Here is a 10,455-nt window from a genome sequence, read left to right on the forward strand (position 1 = left end):
TTCACTTAGACCTTCCAAAGAATAAAATGTCATTCTTTGTAGCCACCCTGAGCTTACTGTATGACACACTGACCCTTTATGTATAGTGACCTGCAATATATGCATAATATGTATATACAGAGAGAAAGACAATTTCACAGAACCATTGGCTTCTAAAATTAGAAGCTGGAGCACCTGGGTGTCTCAGTCAGTTAAGCATCCAAATCTTGATTTTGGCTCAGGTTATGATCCCAAGGTTGTGGGATGGAGCCCAGAGTGAGCACGGAACCAGCTTGGGATTCTCTCTCTCTCCCTTTCTCTCTCTCTCTCTCTCTTTCTCTCTCCCTTCTCGCCTTTGGCCCTCTCCCCTGCTCACTCACTCTCTCTCTCTGTCTTTAAAAAATAATAATAATAAAAGTAAATAAATAAAATTAGAAGTTACCTCAATAGACAAATCTCTTACTCAGGACAGTGATCCCTGCCCCATCATTCCTGTTTGGGAGGTCGCCAGGTCCTGCCCGTGTTCTCCTGGTCTTGACTTGACAGTTCTACTTAAACAAAAGTGCAAATCTACCTATCCGATTGCAGACTCACAATATTATGCACCATGCACATCACAGATGCCTCACTGTAAGTTTGTATTATAGCATAGCCCCCACAGTAGATATTTTACCCCAGGAATGCAAGCCAGCTATTCTTACTGAGCTTAGTTAGAGACCATCTAGGATTCCAGCTTTATTTTCACACCTGACAAAGACTTTGCATTGCCAAATTGCCTCTGTCAGAGAAGCTTCCACTTTTAGTTGATAAGCGTTCAACAGGCTTTCCCAAAACTGGTGTGTGCCTGACCAAAATTAGCTTAAAAACTAAAATTGCATGGTAAATTAGAGAAGCCAGGCATGAGAATGAATTTCCCACAGACAAATATTTTCATTAGACATTTTTGTTGAAGCTGACAGACTACCAGAGAGAAGAATCTTTCAAAATGTCTCCACAGCCTGGAGTGACCCGTGGCAGGCACCTGTGTGCCAAAGATGTGTGATGTGGATCAGACTGCATCCAGAAGATCTATCCCAAGGTGGCCTTTGTAGGAGGGCTCTAGGCTTACAAACCAGAGACGTTTGGAGAGTATGACCACAACATGTGAAATTTGAAAATAAGTCTGGACCAGAGGAGAGCACCTCTGTGACCCTCCTATTCGATCAAATTGGCCACAAGATCCCTGAAGCAGACCTTGTGCTTGGTCCTCTGGATTAGAAACCACCAGGGCTTGAAGTGGACCTCATTTCTCTATTAGTAGGAATAATCTTGGTTGCAAGAAACAGCTCACTTAAATTTCATGAACAATTAAGGAAATTTTTACCTCACAGCTCTCTAAGCAGTGATCACAGATGACTGGATCAAAGTCCTGGTTCATTTCTCTTTGATTTTCTCTATTCTCTTTCCATGTCTCTGCTTCAAGTTGGCTGTAATAGTTCCTGGACTAACATTGTAAACATGCCCAGAGGAAGAGATGTCTGGTGCCCACTCTTAAAGCTAAAGAAATAATTCTACCCAAGGTCCCTGGCAAGCATCTGTTATTGTGACATATGTCTATTCCAGGAACAATCACTATGACAGTAGGGACAGAATTACCCTTACACCAATCAGGAACCCCCTGGAACTGGAGATGGGCTCATCTGCCCCTGGAGTCCATGAGTGGTGTCAGCAAAGGTGGATTTCTAGATTGAAAGTAAGTTACTTTGGGGAAAGGGAAGAAATATAGAATTTTTTTTCTGGGAGAAAACTGACAATATCCTCTGCATTCATATTGCAGCTTGGTGCTCTCTAGTCTTTCCTTTTTCTTGATCAAAATTCCTGGGATCCAAGAAGCATAACAATAACCATAGCAAAAGTCCAGAGAAGTCTTGGATTCTTGCAGTTTACATAGAATTGAAAAATCACTGACCCATTCCATTTCTTCCAGTAATGTGCCAAACTGTCAGATCTATATGCTGACAGAGGCTTTTAAAAGCTCTATGCTCAACTTTTTGCAATTGATAATACTGAGTGATGCCAATAATGAAGTCATATCTTTACAACACCTATCTTCATTCTTCATTGTCATTAAGCTGGAAAATTTAACTATTCAGTATGATGATCATTTCCAGCCTTTGATAAGATTTTTCCATTTTCTCTCTTTTTTTAATGCTTTTAAATTGTAATAAAGCTTTAAAGACTGAGCTACCAATAGTTTCATTTGTCTATCTTTCAACTATAATGAATACAGATGGGTAGAAAGGAAAAGAAATCCTGGATTTGGTCTAATCCTATAATCTTTCTCATTTGCTTGTGAAAGGTTGAATAATTCCAGATGAATACCTTGTAATGCCAGTGTTTTCTCATACCAATGATTTATTTTCTCATTGACACTAAAGAAATATTCAATATAATGTGCATATATAAACTACAAAATGATAATAACCCACATATGAAAAGTCATAAGTAACCAGTGTAATCAAAAGTAATGTGTAAGTCTGCATGCATATACACACACATCATTAATACAGAAATACATCCTAGGAAAGAGACCACAGAAATACCAAATGGAAAAACAAAAACAAAAACAAAACACTGAGTGCATTTTCTGCCCCATAAAATAAGAAATCATGATGTTTTTCTTTCTAACCATATTTGTCCAAATATCATAGTTGATATATCCATATTGTGATAAGCTGTGACATTAAAACTACTTCTACTGGAGTCCACTTCGAAAATTTTATTTTACTTCCCTGCCATTTACCCAGTAATTTGTCAATCTAGTTATGTATGTGGAAAAAATGGACTTCTGGGCCTCATATATCTCCAGAGAATTGATGCTGTCTGCACATAAATTTTACTGTTTTCCTAGTCAAAAAAAAAAGTGAAACCCCTAGTGTGCTAGGTCCAGAAAATCACCAAAAATAAAATCAGCTCAATTTTCCTTGGGTTGGCAGTACACTGTGGTAAATGATGAAAATGTTGTAATATGATAAAGTGATAAGTAATGATCTTCTGATCCACAGTGAGCTCTGTCTACTAAATGAGAGATGTTGCATGAAAATGAACAACTTTTCCAATGAGGGAGATAAAACAAGCTCTGGGGGCACCTGGATGGCTCAGTCAGGTAAGACTCTAACTCTTGGTTTCAGCTCAGCTCATGATCTCACAGTTTCATGAGTTCAAGCCCTGCATCAGACTCTGCACTGGCATCATGAAACCTGCTTGGGATTCTCTCTCCCTCTCTGTCTGCCTCTCCCCCACCCACACTGTCTCTGTCTTTCTCAAAATAGATAAATAAACTTTAAAAAAATTAGCTCTGGAAGGAAAATTTCTGAGTGAGCAGTGGTAGGTGTGTAAGTAGTCTGTTTATCTCCTCTGCAGTTTCATCTATCTCTTGCTGAGTCTCTTACTCCGATTCTACCTTGTTGTCAACACTCCGACTCTCAGGGCAATGTTCTTCCCTTTTTGATATTCTGACTCAAGTATATATAAAACCAAAATCCATTTCACTCATCCTAAGATCAAAGAAGTTTGAGTTAATTTCCAAATGGGATGAAAAAATACAAGATTTAAACTTACAAAGCAGTGTCCTGATACCCAGTTTATTCAGTTCATAAGCCCTGTTTCATTTAACAAGCAATCTCAGATGTGTTAAAAAGGACTAGGGAAAAGAATTGTGGGTTATTTTGCCTATGATTGGCACAAATTTGAAAGGGAAATGGAGATACAAAAAGGTGATATATAGTTCAATCATGAAAATTCATTATTTTATAGATAGGCATATCTTTTTACAAACTCAAGCAAATTTAAAGTAATAATCTCATCTTAATTTAAAGCATTCACTGTGTTTCTACAGAAATTTTTGAGTATCAGGGATATAATCCTCTGAGTATTAAAGGCATATTTAAAAAGGTTTTTACTTTCATTAATAGAAATTGGATGATGTAGACCAAACTTATTGCCAAGAATGACTTGAAAAGATGAACAAACATTTTTTGAATGTTTGAAGGCACAGATAGTAAGACAGTAAGCAATTACATAATCTTGGCCCAGAAACATAAGGAAACCCAAGAAAGCCTGGAATTTTTTTTTTTTAAATATAGTTTATTGTCAAATTGGTTTCCATATAACATCCAGTGTTCATCCCAACAAGTGCCCTCAATGCCCATCACCCACGTTCCCCTCTCCCCCACCCCCATCAACCCTCAGTTTGTTCTCAGTATTTAAGAATCTCTTATGGTTTGCCACCCTCCCTTTCTGTGACTATTTTATCCCTTCCCCTTCCTCATGATCTTCTGTTAAGTTTCTCCTGATCCACATATGAGTGGAAACATGTGATATCTAGCTTTCTCTGCCTGACTTATTTCACTTAGCATAATATCCTCCAGTTCAATCTACATTGCTACAAATAACCAGATTTTATTCTTTCTTATTGCCATGCAGTATTCCATTATATATATAAACTACGTCTTCTTGATCCATTTGTCTGTTGATGGACATTTAGGCTCTTTTCATGTTTTGGCTATTGTTTAGTGTGCTGCTATGAACATTGGGGTACATGTGCCTCTATGCATTAGCACTCTTGTATCCCTTGGGTAAATTCCTAGCAGTGCTATTGCTGGGTCATAGGGTAGTTCTGTAGAGTAGGTTCCTTAGCCCTCAGATGGTAGTGCTGGCTGAAGACCTGAATATATGAAAGACAAATCCATGCCTGAAATAATATGTCAATTTTGGTCAAGATGGAAGATGCCCAACATAGCCAATTCTTCACCAGATAGCTGGTTGCATTCCTTAAGGGATGCTACTGTATTGGGAAATCAATGTTCTCTCTGCTGCTGGAAGAGTAGACATTCATCAGTGGCAGTAATTAAGTCTCCTTTGTTAAGTGGGAGTCCATGTATTTGGGCCCATACTTAATCTCCATCCCTGCTTAACTGGCTACTCTGTTCATGATCCCAATTGTATCAGCACTGGGATCATCAATGGAAGAAATTGGTAGATGTCAACCAATTCTATGTGGCTATTGAGTGGGATGCTTTCTGTTAGGCATGAATATATGCAGCACTTTACACCAAATCCCATTGGTCCATTTATATGCCTTTTCTCCAGAGATCCTTCTGTCTTGTCTTCCATTATTTCCTCTAGGCACCTGACCAATCATCTAAACATACACCTAAAATATCTAGTAAATATTTAGTATTTAGTAAAGAGAAATGAAAACATATGTTTGTACCAACACTTTTACACAAATGTTTCCAGCAGAAAGGAGAGCTGCTGATATGGAAGAGATATAAGGGGGCCTTTGGAGGTACTGGTGATGTTTTATTTTTTGACCTGGGTAAGAAATACACATGTGTTTACTTTGTGAGAGTTTGGGGGAACAAATACTTAGGATCTGTTCACTTTCGTGTTTGTTATATAAAATAATTTAAAATTTTTTTCAAGCCTATAAAAGAGAATATCCCTAAAATACCACTAAATGAAAATATTTATTGTTCCTTTCAGTATGTAATATAAAAATATCATCACCATGTAACTAGCAGTGACATTCAAATTGAGGACTAGCAATTGGGAAGAGACACGTGAATGTGAAGGAAGCAGTAACAAAAAATGTAAGGTTCATATCCTTGCCTAAAACTATGAAGAGTAAAACCTTGATTTTCTCAACTGAATGGCAAAATGGATCAGTTTCATTATTGTGAGGTATTTCCAATAGGAGCAGCAAAATAAACAAGGCTTGAAACAACAACAACAAAAGTGTGTGTCTGTGTCCAAATCTGAAACTAGCCTAAAATTTGAAGTAATTTAAAGAAAATGACAAAAATAAAAGGGATAATAAATATCTTACACATGGTTTTAAAAGTTAGTTGCAGAATAAATTGTTCTTAGTAGAAATTTAAAACCATTGATATGGAAAGGGAAGCCTTATTTATTGATATTTATGCACTCCAATGTCCAAAAAGGATTTAAAGTGACTTACAGGGAAGAATAAAGATACATAATGGTTCATGAAATAAGAACGAAAAAAGGAAAGCAGTGTTATAAAAAATAAGGGGGAGGAATAAATATGCCAACCATCAAAAATGTTTCCAATTCAGATATTTCCTCTGAGCTCCAGACTTACATATATCCTATTGCCTATCGGATTTGAACTATGATATTTGTACTTTAAAGTGCCTCAGCATAGACAGAGTTACCTATATACCTGCATTAGTAAATTTAAGTTGTACCTTAGGTATTATCAGTTAACCTAACCAGGAATCCATATCCAAAAGGCGGTCAGCTACTGCTCTAATCAAGAAGCCCAGCTCCAGCTGCCTATTATACGTGCCTCTCTTATCTTCATCTTTCATCAATACCAGAGGTTTATAATTAGCATAGTAAATGTTTAAAAAATGAGTTTCACTGGTAAAGTGAATAGCCCAGAGGAAGTTAGAAATAAGCTCTCTTGAGGGAAAAATGAATGGTATTTCACTGATATTTATTGAATAAAGTACATTCAGGACACTCTTCTCCTGATAAAGTTTAAGGAGACAGCAGAACAGAGTGAACCTTTATAGACAGTGGTTGAGATTTTATACCTCAACAGCCATGGGACTCGGGGCTTATTGCTTCATGTATCTGCCACAGCTGAACCTCTTATGAAGATGGCATTGTGATAGCTAATAGGACAGAGGACGACTCTTTCAACCTTACAAAACACTTTATATTAATTATTTGGTGCCTGCTTGCTAATAAATGTTCACCTTAAATACAAAGGTCTGTGTGCATGGCAGAAATTGCTCTAAAACTTGTCATCAATGCAACCTGATATCAGTCTATAGAATAGCTGACCCTCATCCATCTTGGATTTTGAGGTCCTTACTATTATCAACCGAAAAGAACCTGAGAGTTATGCAAAATCAAACTGGCTAGGTCAGTTCACAATTTACAGTTGAGGTTCCTCTCAAATGCAGAAAGCCAAAGCTAAAAAGCTACCCTGCCCCCAGCCTGCGATTCCTTCTGTTTTCTTTTTTCCTCAGTTAATAAGACTCCCATTATCTTGTCATTCAAGCCAAAATCTGGTGTCTTTCTAATTCCATCCCTGCCTCACCCAATACAATTTCCTATATGCTAATACCTCTCTAAGTTGTTGCATTTTTTAAATATATTAAATAATTTAATCTTACAGTAGGGTATGAGGATGGTATGAGGAGAAAACTGAAGCACCAAGCTTGAGTAGTAACAAGGTCACATGGCTACTAAGAGGTGGAACTAAGATTCAAACCCAGGCAGCCTAGGTCCAGAATCTTCACTCTTACCCACAACTCCTATCAGTTTTACCTTCTTAAATATGTTCACCTATATCCTTATCTCCAAGCCCACTACCATCCCTTATGCCCTGCACCTTTTCTTGCCTAAATAATTGTGAGAACCTCTGGTCTCAGACTCATTTTTCTCAGACCCATTTATACTATCTGTATAAAATACAGAAAATACACAAATACGAAAATTATGCCATGGTGTTCACCTACTTCAAACCTTCAGAGGTTTGTCATCACCACAGTGTGATGGCTGGACTCCTTGGCAAAAGTCTTAGGGCCCTTATGATCTGGTTGGCCCACTTTCCCCCCTGAGATCAGCCCCAATCCACATAGCACTCCAGGCCCAAGCTATGGCAGCCTATCTAAAGACCGAGAAACTCTCTCCTACTCCTTGATGTTTCTGCTCTGGCTGTTTTCTCTACCGGGAATGCCTTTCCTCTCCCTATCCACTTGAAGAAATTCTATCCATCCTTCAAGATGCAAATCCTCTATGACAGCTTACCTATTGCCCCGTGGAATTAGTCAGCTCTTCTGCTGCATTCCAAGAGAGTTCCTACACTTGGTTTTATTATAGCATGTGTTCTCACATGTCTGTTTCTTCTATTTGCATTCATGGAGAGCAGGTGTTACGTCTTCCCTTGGCATCTCTAGTACTACCTGGTCTCTAGTCAGGTAAATAAATAGGTATTTAATAAAATAAAAGAGTGATTGACACAGCAAATATGGTGATTGACCATATTCAGGTTAAAGATTTGGCTCTAGGCTTCTAGGAAGCCATGGCAAAATAAAGGAGAGAGAGTGAAGAGAAGAAGGAGGAGGGAGATGCAAAGAAGGAAGGAGGGAGGAAGAGAGGGAGGGAATGAAGAAGAAATACACATTATATTACTTCCAATTAAAGGTTACTATAAAAACCGGATGTGTAAATTCTGCTTTTTCATTTTCTATACTGTTTTTGAACTGCAGTGAACATAAAGGAATGAGAGAGTTAGAAAGATTGGAATTGTCTTCAGAATGTGTTATGTTGGCATCTGAGATTTCACAGAAAAGTCTGGATGGTGATAGAGGCTGCCACTGACTCCAGGACTCAGAATGGCTACAGGGCTGTTGAAAGTCCTTCTAGTCTCTGTGCTAGATCCAGGTGCAAAAACAAACAGAGCCCCTACTTCATGGACTTTTCTTGCTAATTGGGGGAGGGAAAAGGTATATACTTATCAGTCAAGATCTGATCAGGGAAAACAGAAACCACCTCTCCCCAGTTCTGTTTTGTTCCCTTCCACAGATGATGATCTCCTGAAGAGTCTCACATTACCAAGCTGATCTCCATCTCAGAAGCTGCTTCCAGGGAGCGCAACCTGTGTCACTAGCACTTATAGAATGTTCAGAACAGACCGAGGGCCAAGAAGTCTCCCCAGGACCCAGTGTATTCACTGACTTTGGACTTTGCACAGGGTTCTAGATACAAACTACTAATAATAGCCAACATTTACCAAGTACTTATTACCAAGCCAAAAATTTATACATGTTAATTCATTTCATCTTTACAATTTCATTTTACAGATGAGGAAACCAAGGCACAGAAAGTTAAGAAACTTGATTAAGATCATATAGCTGGTATGTTAGAGGTGCTAGATGATAAATACAGTCTTTGATGTAGGCAACCCCTCACTGTAATTCTCCTCATGCGCATGGGTTTGGTAAATGTTTGTTTTCCTGTGTTGGTGAATGTAGATACCCACATTCTCTTGGTGGAACCAGATATTTAGAAGAAAACTATACATACTTTTTATTAATAGATTTTTTTTTCTTTTTGTGTTCTATTTATGTGAATACCAACATTTCTTTGCATTAATCAGATACACCATCTAGAAGGGGTAAGACAGACCCAGAACTAAACATCTGTTGGAATAACTCCTAGAAGTACTCAAGTAGATCCTCAAGGGTCAAATATGTGGGTATATTAAAATTATTCTTAACCATTTCTTACTGTGAGTTTTAAATTGTTTTTCACCTTTATCAAGGTATAATTGACACATAGGAATTGCATGTATTTAAGGTGTGCAGCTTGATGTTTTGAGAACAAAACATTGTATACATTGTGAAACGATCACAATCAAGCTAATCAACATACCCATCACTCCACAGTTACTGCTTTCCTTCTCTTTCTTTTTTTCAAAATGACAACTAAAATAGTGAGAACATTCAGAATCTGCCTTCTTAACAAACTTCAAGTATACAATACAGTATGTTCACTGCAGACCACGTTGTTCCAATGAGACAACAGCACACACCTGTTAAAATAGCAATGATCAAAAAGACAAGAGATAACAGGTGTTGGTGAGGATGTGGAGAAAAGGGAACCCTTGTGCACTGTTGGTGGGAATACAAACTGGTGTAGCCACCAAGGATAAGAAGAGGAATTAAAAACAGAATTACCAATGGTCCAGCAATCCCACTTCTGTATATGTACCTGAAGGAAATGATACCACTATCTCAAAGGAATATCCATTCTTCCATGTTCATTGCAGCATCAGTCACAATACCCAAGATATGAAAACAACCTCAATATCCATCAAAGGATGAATAAAGAAAATGTGGTATGTATAAATAACAATGAAATGTTATTCAGCCTATAAAAAGAAGAAAACTCTTGGGGTACTTAGGTGGGTCAGTGGGTTAAGCATCTTGATTTTAGCTTAGGTTATAATCTCATGGTTCATGAGTTTGAGCCTCATGTTGGGCTCTGTGCTTAAAGTGCAGAACCTGCTTGGGATTCTCTCTTTCCCTCTCTCTCTGCCCCTTGGCTTGCCTGCCTCTCTCTCTCTCTCTCTCTCTCAAAATAAATTAAAAAATAAACATTTTTTTAAAAAAGAATAAGAAAACCCTGCCATTTGCAACAACATGGATGAACTGGAAGACATTATGCTAAGTGAAATAAAGCAGATAAAGACAAATATTGCATGATCTCATTTATATGTTAAATCTAAACCATGAGAGACTCTTGAACACTGAGAACAACCTGAGGGCTGATGGGGATGGGAGGGAGGGGAAGGGAGGTGATAGGCATGGAGGAGGGCACTTGTGGGGATGAGCACTGGGTGCTATATGGAAATCAACTTGACAATAAACTATTTTAAAAAATAAAACTCAAACA

General features: G+C 38.0%; 1 long non-coding RNA gene across 2 annotated transcripts; it reads left to right on the forward strand.

Annotated features, from left to right (window-relative positions):
* Positions 1 to 1,615: 1,615 nt before the first annotated feature.
* On the forward strand, positions 1,616 to 9,283 carry LOC144240453 (uncharacterized). Of its 2 annotated transcripts, XR_013337722.1 has the most exons (4): positions 1,616 to 1,711; positions 3,024 to 3,124; positions 5,506 to 5,612; positions 8,584 to 9,283. It is a non-coding gene; the product is annotated as an uncharacterized LOC144240453 (long non-coding RNA). The 2 variants fall into 2 exon arrangements; XR_013337721.1 differs by lacking the exon at positions 8,584 to 9,283 and having other exon boundaries at positions 5,506 to 5,757.
* Positions 9,284 to 10,455: the final 1,172 nt, after the last annotated feature.

This window comes from Crocuta crocuta, unplaced genomic scaffold, assembly GCF_008692635.1.
Source record: "Crocuta crocuta isolate KB4526 unplaced genomic scaffold, BGI_CrCroc_1.0 scaffold237, whole genome shotgun sequence".
NCBI classification, from domain to species: Eukaryota; Metazoa; Chordata; class Mammalia; order Carnivora; family Hyaenidae; genus Crocuta; species Crocuta crocuta.